At 39.4% G+C, this 11,738-nt stretch overlaps 1 annotated feature.

Moving 5' to 3' along the window:
- Positions 1,473-3,844: an enhancer, noted in NCBI's record as "VISTA enhancer mm898". NCBI's record gives its function as "enhancer in: limb[12/13] | branchial arch[11/13]" and the evidence as "EXISTENCE:transgenic organism evidence [ECO:0001131][PMID:17130149]".

Below are 11,738 nucleotides of genomic sequence, written 5' to 3' on the forward strand. Positions count from 1 at the left end.
AAACTGCCCTTGCTTCAACTAGTGAGAACATGCCATCCAAACTGTACAAAAAAATGAGATGCAGCAAAGTTGACTGTTGAGCTTTCCAAGGACAAGGAAGACAAGGCCTTCATAATTCTCGCTTCACAAAAAAAGTCTGTCAGATATTCTTGGCCAAAAGGCCAAAGATGGATGATCCTATGAGACAGAGAAATATTGGACAACTGTCCAGACAACCAACTTTCTCTACCATTTCTATTGTTTTGTAAGCTTCTTGCTCTGCACTTCCAAATACATATGGACTGGATATTATGAATACAAAGCATACCTGATAGTTTTCATAATTGTTATTATTGGACATAGCTTGTTATTATAAGAGAAAGAACCTTTTATTGGACTAAGAGGGAGAAATGTTGGCATGATGTTATTGTTGACTGTGTAAAGATTATCCTTGTATTATTCAAATGCTGATTTCAGTGGCCCCATATCTGGTTGCAATCTAGACATGGCATTGTAATGCTTATTCTAAGAATCTCTAGTGTCAATGTTGCAGAAACATTGCTTCCCAATTATCTCTGATTGGTTAACGAAAAGCTAAATAGCCAATGACTGGGCAGAGGAGATAATAGGGCTAGATTATTGAATCTGCTCTTAATCCAAATCCCAGTGAGGAGAGAGGTAGGAAAAAAGAGAGGATTGGCCATGAAGTGAAGGACCAGGACCCACCATGAGAGCACACATGGAGCAGAGGGACCCAGACCAATACTAAAATGAAAGTATCTCTGGTATTCTGTCCGAGAAGTAGCTAAATTAGCTTAGAGGATTAGAATAAATAAATATCTTCTCAGTTATTGTGCCATAAGACTTGTTAAATAAATCTAATAGTCTCTGTCTCAATTATTTGAGAATTAGCCAGGTTAGAGGAAAAAAATATCTCTTAAATTTGCACTAAGAAGCACTGGTAGAATCTTTGCTACTCTCTGAAACTTCACAAGTCAAGGTTCAGTTGTCTGCTCTTCCACTGATAGGCATGTCTTCCAAGCTCCCCTAAGAGCTCAGGAAGCTCTGAGAATTGGCCTTTCCAGCCTGAGTTCCAAATGATTCCACAATCTTCCCCAAGACATGTTCATATCTCTTGAAGCACTACACTGCTTTCCTGGTACCAGTTTCTCTTCTAGTTTGAGTTTTGATGATAAACACCATGACCAAAGCAACCTGGAAGAGATAATATAAGACAGCTCACATCTGTCCATAATTCCAGTTCCAGAAGACTGAACACCCTCTTTTAGCCTCCTGAGATCCCAGGCACAAATGTAGCACACAGACAATCATGCATACAAGACACTCAAACATAAAAATTAGATATTTTTTAAACAAATAATGAAAAAAAGATAGTGCTGGACAGCCAGGAGGCTGAGTCTAAGTCATATGGAAATGGTACCCTGTTTTATAGAAGAGAGCAGAGCATCCTGAGATATTGTTATGTTTAGGGGTGTGAAAAGCAATCTTGTGTGTCAAACATATTTTCAAATATCAGAATTAATATTATACTTTAATCTTAAACCAACTAAATGAGTCATTCAATCATCTGTGTGTTACTTTGAGACACTAAAACTGCATGATCAGAGAGGAGAGGGCTAAACATACAGAATAGTTTAATTTCCCTTTTTAAAACACTGAATTTTGAGTTCTAAAACCGAAGGTTAAATATTTTTATCTTGTGACACTTTAAAAATATAAGCTATCCATCAACAATGAAAGTAAAAGTTTTCCCTGCCACACCCAAGCACTGCATCTCAAGGACTCATGTACTCACAGAAATGGAGTCCTCCATTGCTAAAATGGCCACTCATCGTTGTTATCCCTGGCCACTAACTTAAGTGCCACTCCACCAAAGCACATTTCCATAAGGTTTTTAGTCACTCTCTTAAATATAAGTACCTTGAGATATTAAATGCATTCCTTTGATTTGGACTCTGCCTCTATGCTTTCTGGAGAATGCAGGGGGGTTAGAGCTATCCAGAGGTGTCAATCTCCATGCAACTTAAAAGCAAGAGTTTCTTCACATGAATGCTTCTTTCAGTTAAAGTTCCTTCTTCTTTCAAAATGCCACTTGGAAAACTCGAGGGCTATCCCTTTCAAACTGGACTACATCCCTCCTTCAGTAAACCTGCCCCCAGATTAATTGGCACTAATGCCGCCCTTCACAGCTGTATACAAGATGTTGAGGAGTGCAACAGAGAGCGGGGTGATTATAGTTGCCTGCACACTGTCACTGCGTGGTAAGAACAGACCGACCTCCTTCAGAACTGGCATGATAATGGAACGTAATAGCAGTGCCTCTTGGCAATCAATGCCACGGTGGAAATAAGAGCGGGGCTCAGTGACAATAACAGAGATGAAATGTGAAACAACAAAGCCCTCGCTCTCGGCCAGAGCTCTCGAGCAGCTCATTACTTTAACCTTTCCACCTTCACCGGATATACAATTAGAAACATGCTTTTCTGTGGGCATTAAATCGTTCCCTCGCTCACTCTGCCCTCATTAGAACACTCAATGGAGCCCAATTAGCTGGATGGTCAAAAACAGATGTTTGTGACTCGAGGAAACAGAAAGAGAACACTCTGAAGGGGCAAAGGAGAATGGAGAGAACTCTGGCATAGCTATTTCATTATCTACCTAAAATCTAGCATTTTGACTATAAAACTAGCTTTTCTTGATAGGAAAAAGTTATGTACAAAAGTACTGAGTTCTTTTATAAGAGAAATCAGTGTTTTGCTTAGGTCACAGAGTGACACTCAGTCAGACTTCTGAGTTGACAGATTTTGAAGATTATCTGCATCATTCCTGAAGAAGTCACAGTTCAGCACAGTATGTGTGCTGTCCCATGCGGCCATATGCTCAAAGGTGAGGGCCACATGCCCTGCACATGGAAGGTTCCCTTCACACCCACTTCTCCACACTCACGACCTTGTGTTCATCAGGGTGGACTCACATCTGAAAACTTACCAGCATGGGGCACGTTACACAATTAGCTTCTGTGTCTCCGTTTTATTTTCCTTTATTACTATAAAATAGAATTATAATATTCATGCACTAGCTGTAAGAATGAGATGAAATAAAACATATAAATAGCATATGTTTAATATGTATACATCATGTTTATATACATTTATTATGTATGTCTATATTGTATGTGTACTTATATGTGTATATAATATGTATGTATATAACATATACATATGGTAATATATAATTAATAAATATAATATCATGTATACTTTTATATATATAATGCACCTGATATATAACTGCTGATAAGTTTATACTACTTGGTCTATGTCACTGGCATGCCATCAGTGTCATTATCACTGTTGTCCTCTGCCTAGGGATGCCATTGAATCTGTTGCATCCTTCTGATGGTAATCAATACAATGTAGATTCTGGGAAGAGCACAGTCTGTGATAAGGGTTAACTGGAAGTTTTATCCATGACAAAGATTTCAATAATTTTATTATAATTACACTAGGAGGCACATACTGAAATAAACATGACCTGTAAAGACAGAATACCTGAGATCAATATCAACCCATCCTTGTCCTGACAGAAATCCACAGAGTGTCTGAGAGCAGATATCTAAGGAGTCTGCTGAGGCATATGTGCAGGAGCTAGAAGAATACCATTCTGAAGGCTCATCAATAACAGAGCAATGACCCCATGAGCTAGGGAAATAAAAGCCATTTGGTGTTTTCAACAGTGCACAAGTCTAGACCATAATTTCTGCCGATACCATTAGAGGGAGGCTGTGTGCCCTCCTGGATCCACCAGCCTCATCATCATTTCTTCCTGGTGGTGTTCACAGGCTCTGCAGCAGTGGAAGAAGACACAGAAACCCCTCATATATATATATAAACACATGGACATATGTACATATATATGTATGTACATGCATATGTATATGTATATGTATATGTATATGTATATGTATATGTATATGTATATGTATATGTATATGTATATGTATAATGTAATTTCTTTACTTCTTTAATTCATTCAGATGACTGATAAGGATCACATTATAGACTACTAGTTAAAATTCTCAACCAACTTTGGTTTTAAGACGTTGAGTGACAAAGCATAACAAAATATTCGACTTTGTCCCCAAATACCACTGTCAGGAAACAGTCTAGTTGAAATATCACTTACAGACATCAGTGGTGTCAAGACCAACACCTACTCACCAACTAGAACCACTTCAGTTCATAGTTCATTCACATCCCTGGGCCATGCCCAAGGGTCTTCAGCATCTACAGCTCCTCTGCATAGAGTTATGACAAGCCTTGGGCACTATCTCCTATTCTTGTTGTTGGAAGTAAATCTGTGTGTGTGTGTCGGGTTTCCATTTCAGACAAGTAAAACACATCATACGCTAGTAAATACTGAGCAGCTTCATTTCTGGTGACGCAAGGAAGCAGGACTAACAATGGGAGAAAGTGTTCCCTGATGGTGCTGCCCAGCATAGCTACCATTAGAGGATGGATTTCTACGTGATTAAAGGGAACAAAAGAACGCACCAAAAGAAGACAGCACAAGTATGGAACTTCACAGGGAGAATGTGACAGGAGGGAAGCTGTTAGGATGGGATAAGGCAGACAGGAGTGATTCAGAAAGAAAAAAGACCCCATTTAGGAGGAAGGAAAGAATAATACAAAACATAGTTGGTGAATAAACCGGCATCCATTTTAGGTCACAGAACTGTCCAATTCTGTTTAAGAGTAGTGGGGAGCCATGGGTTTGCACATTTTAAAGGAGCATCCTGGATGCCCAGTAGAAAACACTTGGTAGTGGGTGAGGAAAAAAACAGAAATCCCAGTTAAAATCCTGTTTAAAAGAATGAGGACTGATAAGGTCCCAAAATCCCTTTCAACCAAAGATTTAGTCTTTATTCTTATGGCTCATAAGTGGCAATTAATACAAGACAGAGAGCTCAGAAGATAGAGTCTTGGTGTGAAATGGCCATCTAAGGCTCATTTGCTGGAAGGGTTGTCTTTCACCAAAAGCATTCATTTCCACTGAGACCACAAGAGCATGTTAGTATTACATCCTCACACACTGCAATCTTCTCATAGTTCTGTGGCAAGGTGTGCCATAGCAGCACTGGTGTGCCAGTTGGAGGATTAGAAACCAAAAGGCCTCTACATCTGATGTTCAAACCACAAATATTTTTAATTGCTTATATTGGACACGGAATGGAGGCGGCACTGATTTTTACCTCCATTGTTTTTGTTAAGTAATTCAGTTTTGTTCAAACATTCCCCCTCTTAACTATAACTTTGAACAAGAAATACATTTTATAATATACCCTGTCCCCTCCCCCAGTAGCAGACAATCCACATTTCCAAGAAATGACATCTGGCAACCATTATCACACTGGGTTCACAGCTGCTCACAAGAGAGTTAAAAGGGCTAAGAGGAAGGACATGGAAATCAATTTTTAACTTTTATTTTAATTATTGGTTGCTTTGGTTTAATACTTGGTTGGTTCACAAACATCTTGCATCAGGCAGACAGTAGAATGCTCCGTGATTAAAGAGTCAAAATTTTGAAGAACATGTTTCCATCCAAATGATTGACATTCACGACAAGAAATCCTGGCCTCCTCTGGATACCTGCTGTGGTTTATAACTTTCTTCCTCGTTGAGCCCTGGTTATGTGGGAAACCCTTACCCAGGCTCCACAGCTCTACATCACACAGCAAAGAACGCTTTCTTTGGGAATGATTGTTTCATATGAATGGCAAGGTTAACTGATGGGTGCTAAATGACTATTGTGTTGATAAGACACCTGCCCCCCCCAACCCCCAGTTCTTAATATCCACATGGGCTCTGGAAAATAAGTCTGATTAAGTATAATTATTGAGTTTTTGTAATAACTTGGAAATTTAAGTAGAGTTTACACACAAAGTACAAAGGCAATGAAATCCTACAATGGCACAAAAGCAGAGACTCATCCATCCCATTTCTTTCTTGTATCCATCGTGATACCATCTACCATCTACTATTTTCCCAGACTCCCTTATAGCTGGGGATGGGTGACCTTGGGATCCAATTGTGGAGACAAAAGAAGAAATCAGCTATGATGTCGTCACCATCCTGACAAAAATAAGAGATGGCATCATCACCTTCCTTTATCTTCTACCTTTCTCCATCCCTCCCTCCCTCCTTCCTTTCTTCCTTCCCTCTCTTCCTTCCTTCTTTCTCTACTCCACTCCCTCCTTTACTTTCTTCTTTTCTGTGTTCCTGCTTTGAGCCTGAGGATGGAGCCACTTCATTATTCGTCCTGTAAAGGAAAGAAGCAGAATTCATGGAGATGCCAACTTCAAGCCTTGATGCCATAAGAGCCTGGACAAACATCCACGGTTGCTATTTTTCACACGCCTTATATCAAAGAATAAAGGCCCTTTTTGGTAGAGCCAGTTTAGTTCATTTTTTTATATTTAATATGCAGACAAAACATCCATCATTAGCTATAGATCCTAGAAAAATGTGGAGCCCTTGCTTCCTCGGACTATAATCTGACATTCTTTATAGATAAATCTTCCAGGAAAATAATCTTATAACTTGAAAGCTAAAGTGTGCTCTACTTCTTGGCACTAAAAACTGACATGTATTATATGTGTATATATATATACACACACAATATATATTTTTTATTTAAACGTTTTACTGGACATGGATGAGCAAGAAAAACAGAGATTATATCCCAGAGTTTGTAGAGGATTGACAACTAGAATATCTTCACAAAAGCAGAGTTGGAAAGCCAAATGGTACATGGGGAGAAGAAACTGCTTAGTACCAATGCAGCAAGCCCTAGACACCCCTGAGGCTGTGAGCACCAAGAAAGGGAATGTAGGTTAGCCAGAGGGATCAGGGACCATTAGGGTCTCCCTGATGCAAAGCAGAGCAGGAAGAACAGAGAATAGATTTAAAAGCAAACTGTTAATGACCAGCGCAGACATATGCTGCTGCTAGTAGTGATAGAGTTATGCATATTAATACCTGAGTGACTTTTCCCTCTCTATTGAACTTGCAATGATCATAAAACATTCACCACACAGGATGCCAGATGTGGGTGTTTCCTTAAGAAGAACACGTACATTTCCCCCTAGTATTTTCAGTACAAAAGCACAAGAATGTTCTACTTTAAGCAGTTACAAGATTGAGTTATGGAACAAAGACATGGAAGAGCAAATGACCTAGGAGTATAATTGCCATCATAATGGTCCCTTTGATTATCCTGAGATCATCAGGAAAATATTCCCCTCCGTCTGACTCCATGTGCAGCTTCTCTGAACACAAAGGACACTGGATTCTCACAACATCTACCTCAGTTGAGAAGGAAAAAGGCAAGAGCAGAGGGCCTGAGCATGCCGACACCATCTTCCCCTGGAAACCTGTAGTCATCAAGGTATAAAGTTGTAAAAAGAGCTAATCCCTACATAAAGTTGGACAGTGTTGGGTAGTGCTCTGGAGGCTGTGACATATTCCAGAAGGAACTGGGGTTAAATATCCCTCATCCAGACTACCTGGACACAAGTAGTTTTGCATTTTAATGCAAATGCTTTGCAATCTTGGCATGTGTGTAACAAGGTCGCTGCATGATAAGACAGAATTAAGGCACAGAGTTCATTTATGCTGCATAGATACCTTAAATGCATATCTAAATCTAACCTATGGGATACTTCTAGTATGCCTGTGATGTCCACAGCAACCTTTCGCAGGTGGTCAGGCATGGAACTTTCTGCCATGTCACACTAGCATGCAAAATGCTCCATGTTTACATTTTCATACTAGAAAAGCCTAGTTTATATTTTCTTTCCAGAAATGTATATTCCTTCCTACTATTTAAATCTATGATCTTACATAAACATCTTCACTGTTGGAGAACACACCCTAGTTTGTTGAGTGGCATATTCCAGAGACAATTATGGTCATTGGGGAACTCAGAGTCTTCTGCAATTTTTCTTCTACTGTTCCTCCTTCCTTAAACCTCTGTTCTTACCTAAGCTGCCTTCCCTCCACCAAGCCTTCTTTGCTCACCTGGTTTCTGTCCTTGGATGTTCTCATCACTCACACTCCTGCTGAAAACTTAGAGTGCAGTACTGCCTGGTGATGTGATTGTTGGGCAACTTGTGGTGTGAGGGAGAAGCCCTTCTTCTTTGGACACTTCTGTCTGTAGAACTGCTAACAGCATATCATGTATGGATCTGGGATGTCCTTTAGAGCACTAAGCACACTTAGGTTGTTAGTACTGTCATTTCTTACAGTTTTTGCGCCATCATAGTATGTTTTTATTTATGTTGTTAACTGCTCTCAAAATGTCACCATTTCACAGTTGCGTCATTGATCCTTTAACATTAATATACTACTTGATTACAATTTTGACATGGCTATGATACCTTTACTGAGGAAATCCTCGAAAATTAACTGAAATCCTGTCTCCTTACTCAGAGTCATTCTATAGCAGCTTTGTGGATTCTCAGCTGCTTGCTGAAACACTATTTCGGTGGATTCTACAACTTCTGAATGGCTGATACTTCAGAAAATGGTCCTACTGTATGAAACTAAGAAAAATTACTTCTCTTGTTACTATGATAACACACCTGACAAAAGCAACCTAAGAAGAATTTATTTCCTCTCACAGTTTGAAGGTACAGCCCTTTCTATGAGGGAAGACACGATGCTAAGAGTGTGAGGCAGATGCTTACAGTATATCCTCAGCCAAGAAGCAAAAAAGGATGCACGTTCTGGTATTGTTCCTTTTTATTCCACCTAGAATCCCAGTCCATAGCATGGTGCTGCCGAAGTTCAACTTGGATCACCACCTAAATTAATGCAATATAGAATCTGCCTCACAGACACAGGCCTGTCTTCTAAATAATTTTAGATCCCATTGACAGTTGTTACTAATCACTACATCATGATTTCTTTTTTAAATAATGTTTAGTTTCTGAGTCTTTCTGTAAGTTCTGACTTCTGCTATTTCAATTACATGTGCCCCTTACCTACTTAGTGAACTTTTCCAGAATATTTCAGTGAGTTTCATGAGCCAGCCCTTATAGATAGTTAATTCTATGTGCCAAGCTAGGTCTCATGGTCAAACATCCTGGGTGTTTCTGCTGGAGCATTTGAATGTAATTTACTGGTAAACCTAAAGACTACATTAAGCAGGCTGTCCCCCCCCAACCCCCCCCCCATGTTATAAGTAGATATCACGGATCAGCTGAAGGCCTAGAAAGAGCAAAATAATGACTCTCCTTTGAGTAAGAGGGATTGCTCCTGCCCTATAACTAGCTTTGAGCTACAATATGGGCTCTTTCTTACCTACAGCAGCTTCTGGCCTTCAAGAGCAGTCATTTGCTCTGCAGATTTTAGACTTGCAGGTTCCATGGACATTTGATTAAATTCCTGATGCCAAATATGTATATGTATGCTCTCTTAAGGTAATTATAATGCTATTGTGTACACATACATTCTTTTAATATCTCCTTGTAGTATCATGTAAGTGTGTACATGTTAGAGACAGTGTATGTGTTTGTATGTCTGTCTGTCTGTCTTTCCATGTGTTTACATTCTATTTGTTTGGTTTCCCAGAATCCTAACATTAGTCCTTTCCTCCATTTGAAAAATAAATGCCCTTTTTTTCCTTTTCAAAGCATTCTTATCTCTCCCAGTTTGCATTTGGCAAAAATTTACTGAGAGCAAACTAGAGAACTCAGTACCGCCAACAAGTCATGCTGATAGAATTCTGTGCACTGGACACAAAGATAGTTTGGGAGGCAAACCCATTCAAAATATGACTAATGAATTTCAACTCTTATTAAGCTAATCTTAAGACAGAGCCACACAGATTACAAATTTTAAAATAATGTATATTATATATCCATTATATAGTATTAGAAACATATATTCCATATATTATTAATATATTAATAGAAATTTCTGATTAATTTTCTCTTGCCTTGACAAGACTTTTTTCCTGAAGTCTATGTTTATTATCTTTACAAAATAATAGAATTTAAGTTTGAAAAGCCAAGATGGATATTAGTCATTGGTTGCTGTTTAGCCACAATCACAGCTTGATGTAAAGGAAAGAGAATGCAACATGGAAATAGAGTTAGGTTTGAGGCAGAGTCTTCTGTTTTTCAATATGTGGGATCATCAAGGCCAGCCATGTGGCAACTTGACCTGTGCATCAAGGGGAGAAAAAATAGCCCAGCTTTCCGGCTGTGTAATGGCTTCAGATAAAGCAGCACAATGGGTACAGATCTTCGTTTACTTGTAGAAAGTTTAGCTCCATCACATTGAACTTGTTTTCCTACATAAAGGGAGAACTGAACTATGTCACTGCGGAGAAGTAGAGAAATAGTCCTTACTTCTCGTTTATCAATGGGAATCCCAGGACAAATGGCCTCATTGGATTCACTCTGAGTTGTAATTTCCCTAGCTCTTAAACCCAAGCAGAGGAAGACAACAGTAAAGGATGTTTTTTTATATTCTTAGTCTCCCTAGAGACTATCATCGAGACTTCCTACGGCACTCAGACTAGTTTGAAGGCATTACAAAGATAATTCCCATGGCTAATTTTACACTTCCGTGGTACCCAGAGAAGAAGGAAAAAAAGTACAAACAGTGACTATCTTATTACAAACATTTCCCATAATGTTTCACTTAATTATCACAAAAACCAGTGATGTGCTATTAACATCCTTGTTGCACGAGTGAGGAGGCTGAACCTTTGTAATTTGACAGGGCCACATGGATATTACACATTATAACCCAAGTAATTCCAAAGTTAACATACCTAGCTTTATGGGCCACCAATGACACAGCCCTGTAATCCCAGCTATACTGCAGCTGGGCAGGTAGCTTACAAATTCAAAGCCTGCCTGGGATGCATAGCTTCCTAGCTTTTATGTTATGCTAGTCCCAGGTGTAACAATAATAAAGGAGAAAAAAATGCAATGTTAGTGACCTTGTAAAGGGTGGGGTGATATCCCAAGCAGAATGACAAAGGTTTTTTGAGGCTTACAAACCCACTCTGCACCCTGCCAGAGGTGTTGTTACTGGAAAGTTTTGCCCATCACGTGATGCTAAGACATAAGCATCTTTGAGAAATTTGTCCTGAAATGTCCAGCCTGAAGTTAAGTTTAATGTTGAAAGTCTGTTAGTAAAGGCTTGGCTACCTAGCAGGTTGTTGCTGTCTTTGGACTTCGATTAACTCCGCACTAAAGGAGCTGCATTTCGGTTCAAGGAAGATGCTGTCTGCATTCTGAAGAGAAGTTATTCTGAGTTCCAAACCTGCACCTGCAAACACACAAATTCCATTACCGTAGTAAGTCCTGGAATTTTTTTTTTTTAGCCTATTTCCCACAAGAATCTATCAGCAGCACACCTAACACATGCCAAACACATATGAATATAACTCCTCTCTCAGCAGCAGATCCCTACTGTACCTCAGTTTACCTCATGCTTGGCTCATGTCACTGACAGGGAAATCACTCTCGGCTTTAATGTGGAATGCTGTCAGACCCGATTTCCCCACACACACACCCTCCCGATTTGCTGATGAGCTCATACATTGTTCCCCAGCCTAAATCAGCACATTCTCCACACGCCTTGTGTAAACCAGACTTTCACTTGGCATTGGTTGTGAAGAATAATTAAGGTTTGGGAAAGGCATAATAGTCTTGCCAATTC

The sequence above is a fragment of the Mus musculus genome, chromosome 9 (genome assembly GCF_000001635.26).
Source record: "Mus musculus strain C57BL/6J chromosome 9, GRCm38.p6 C57BL/6J".
Taxonomy (NCBI): Eukaryota; Metazoa; Chordata; class Mammalia; order Rodentia; family Muridae; genus Mus; species Mus musculus.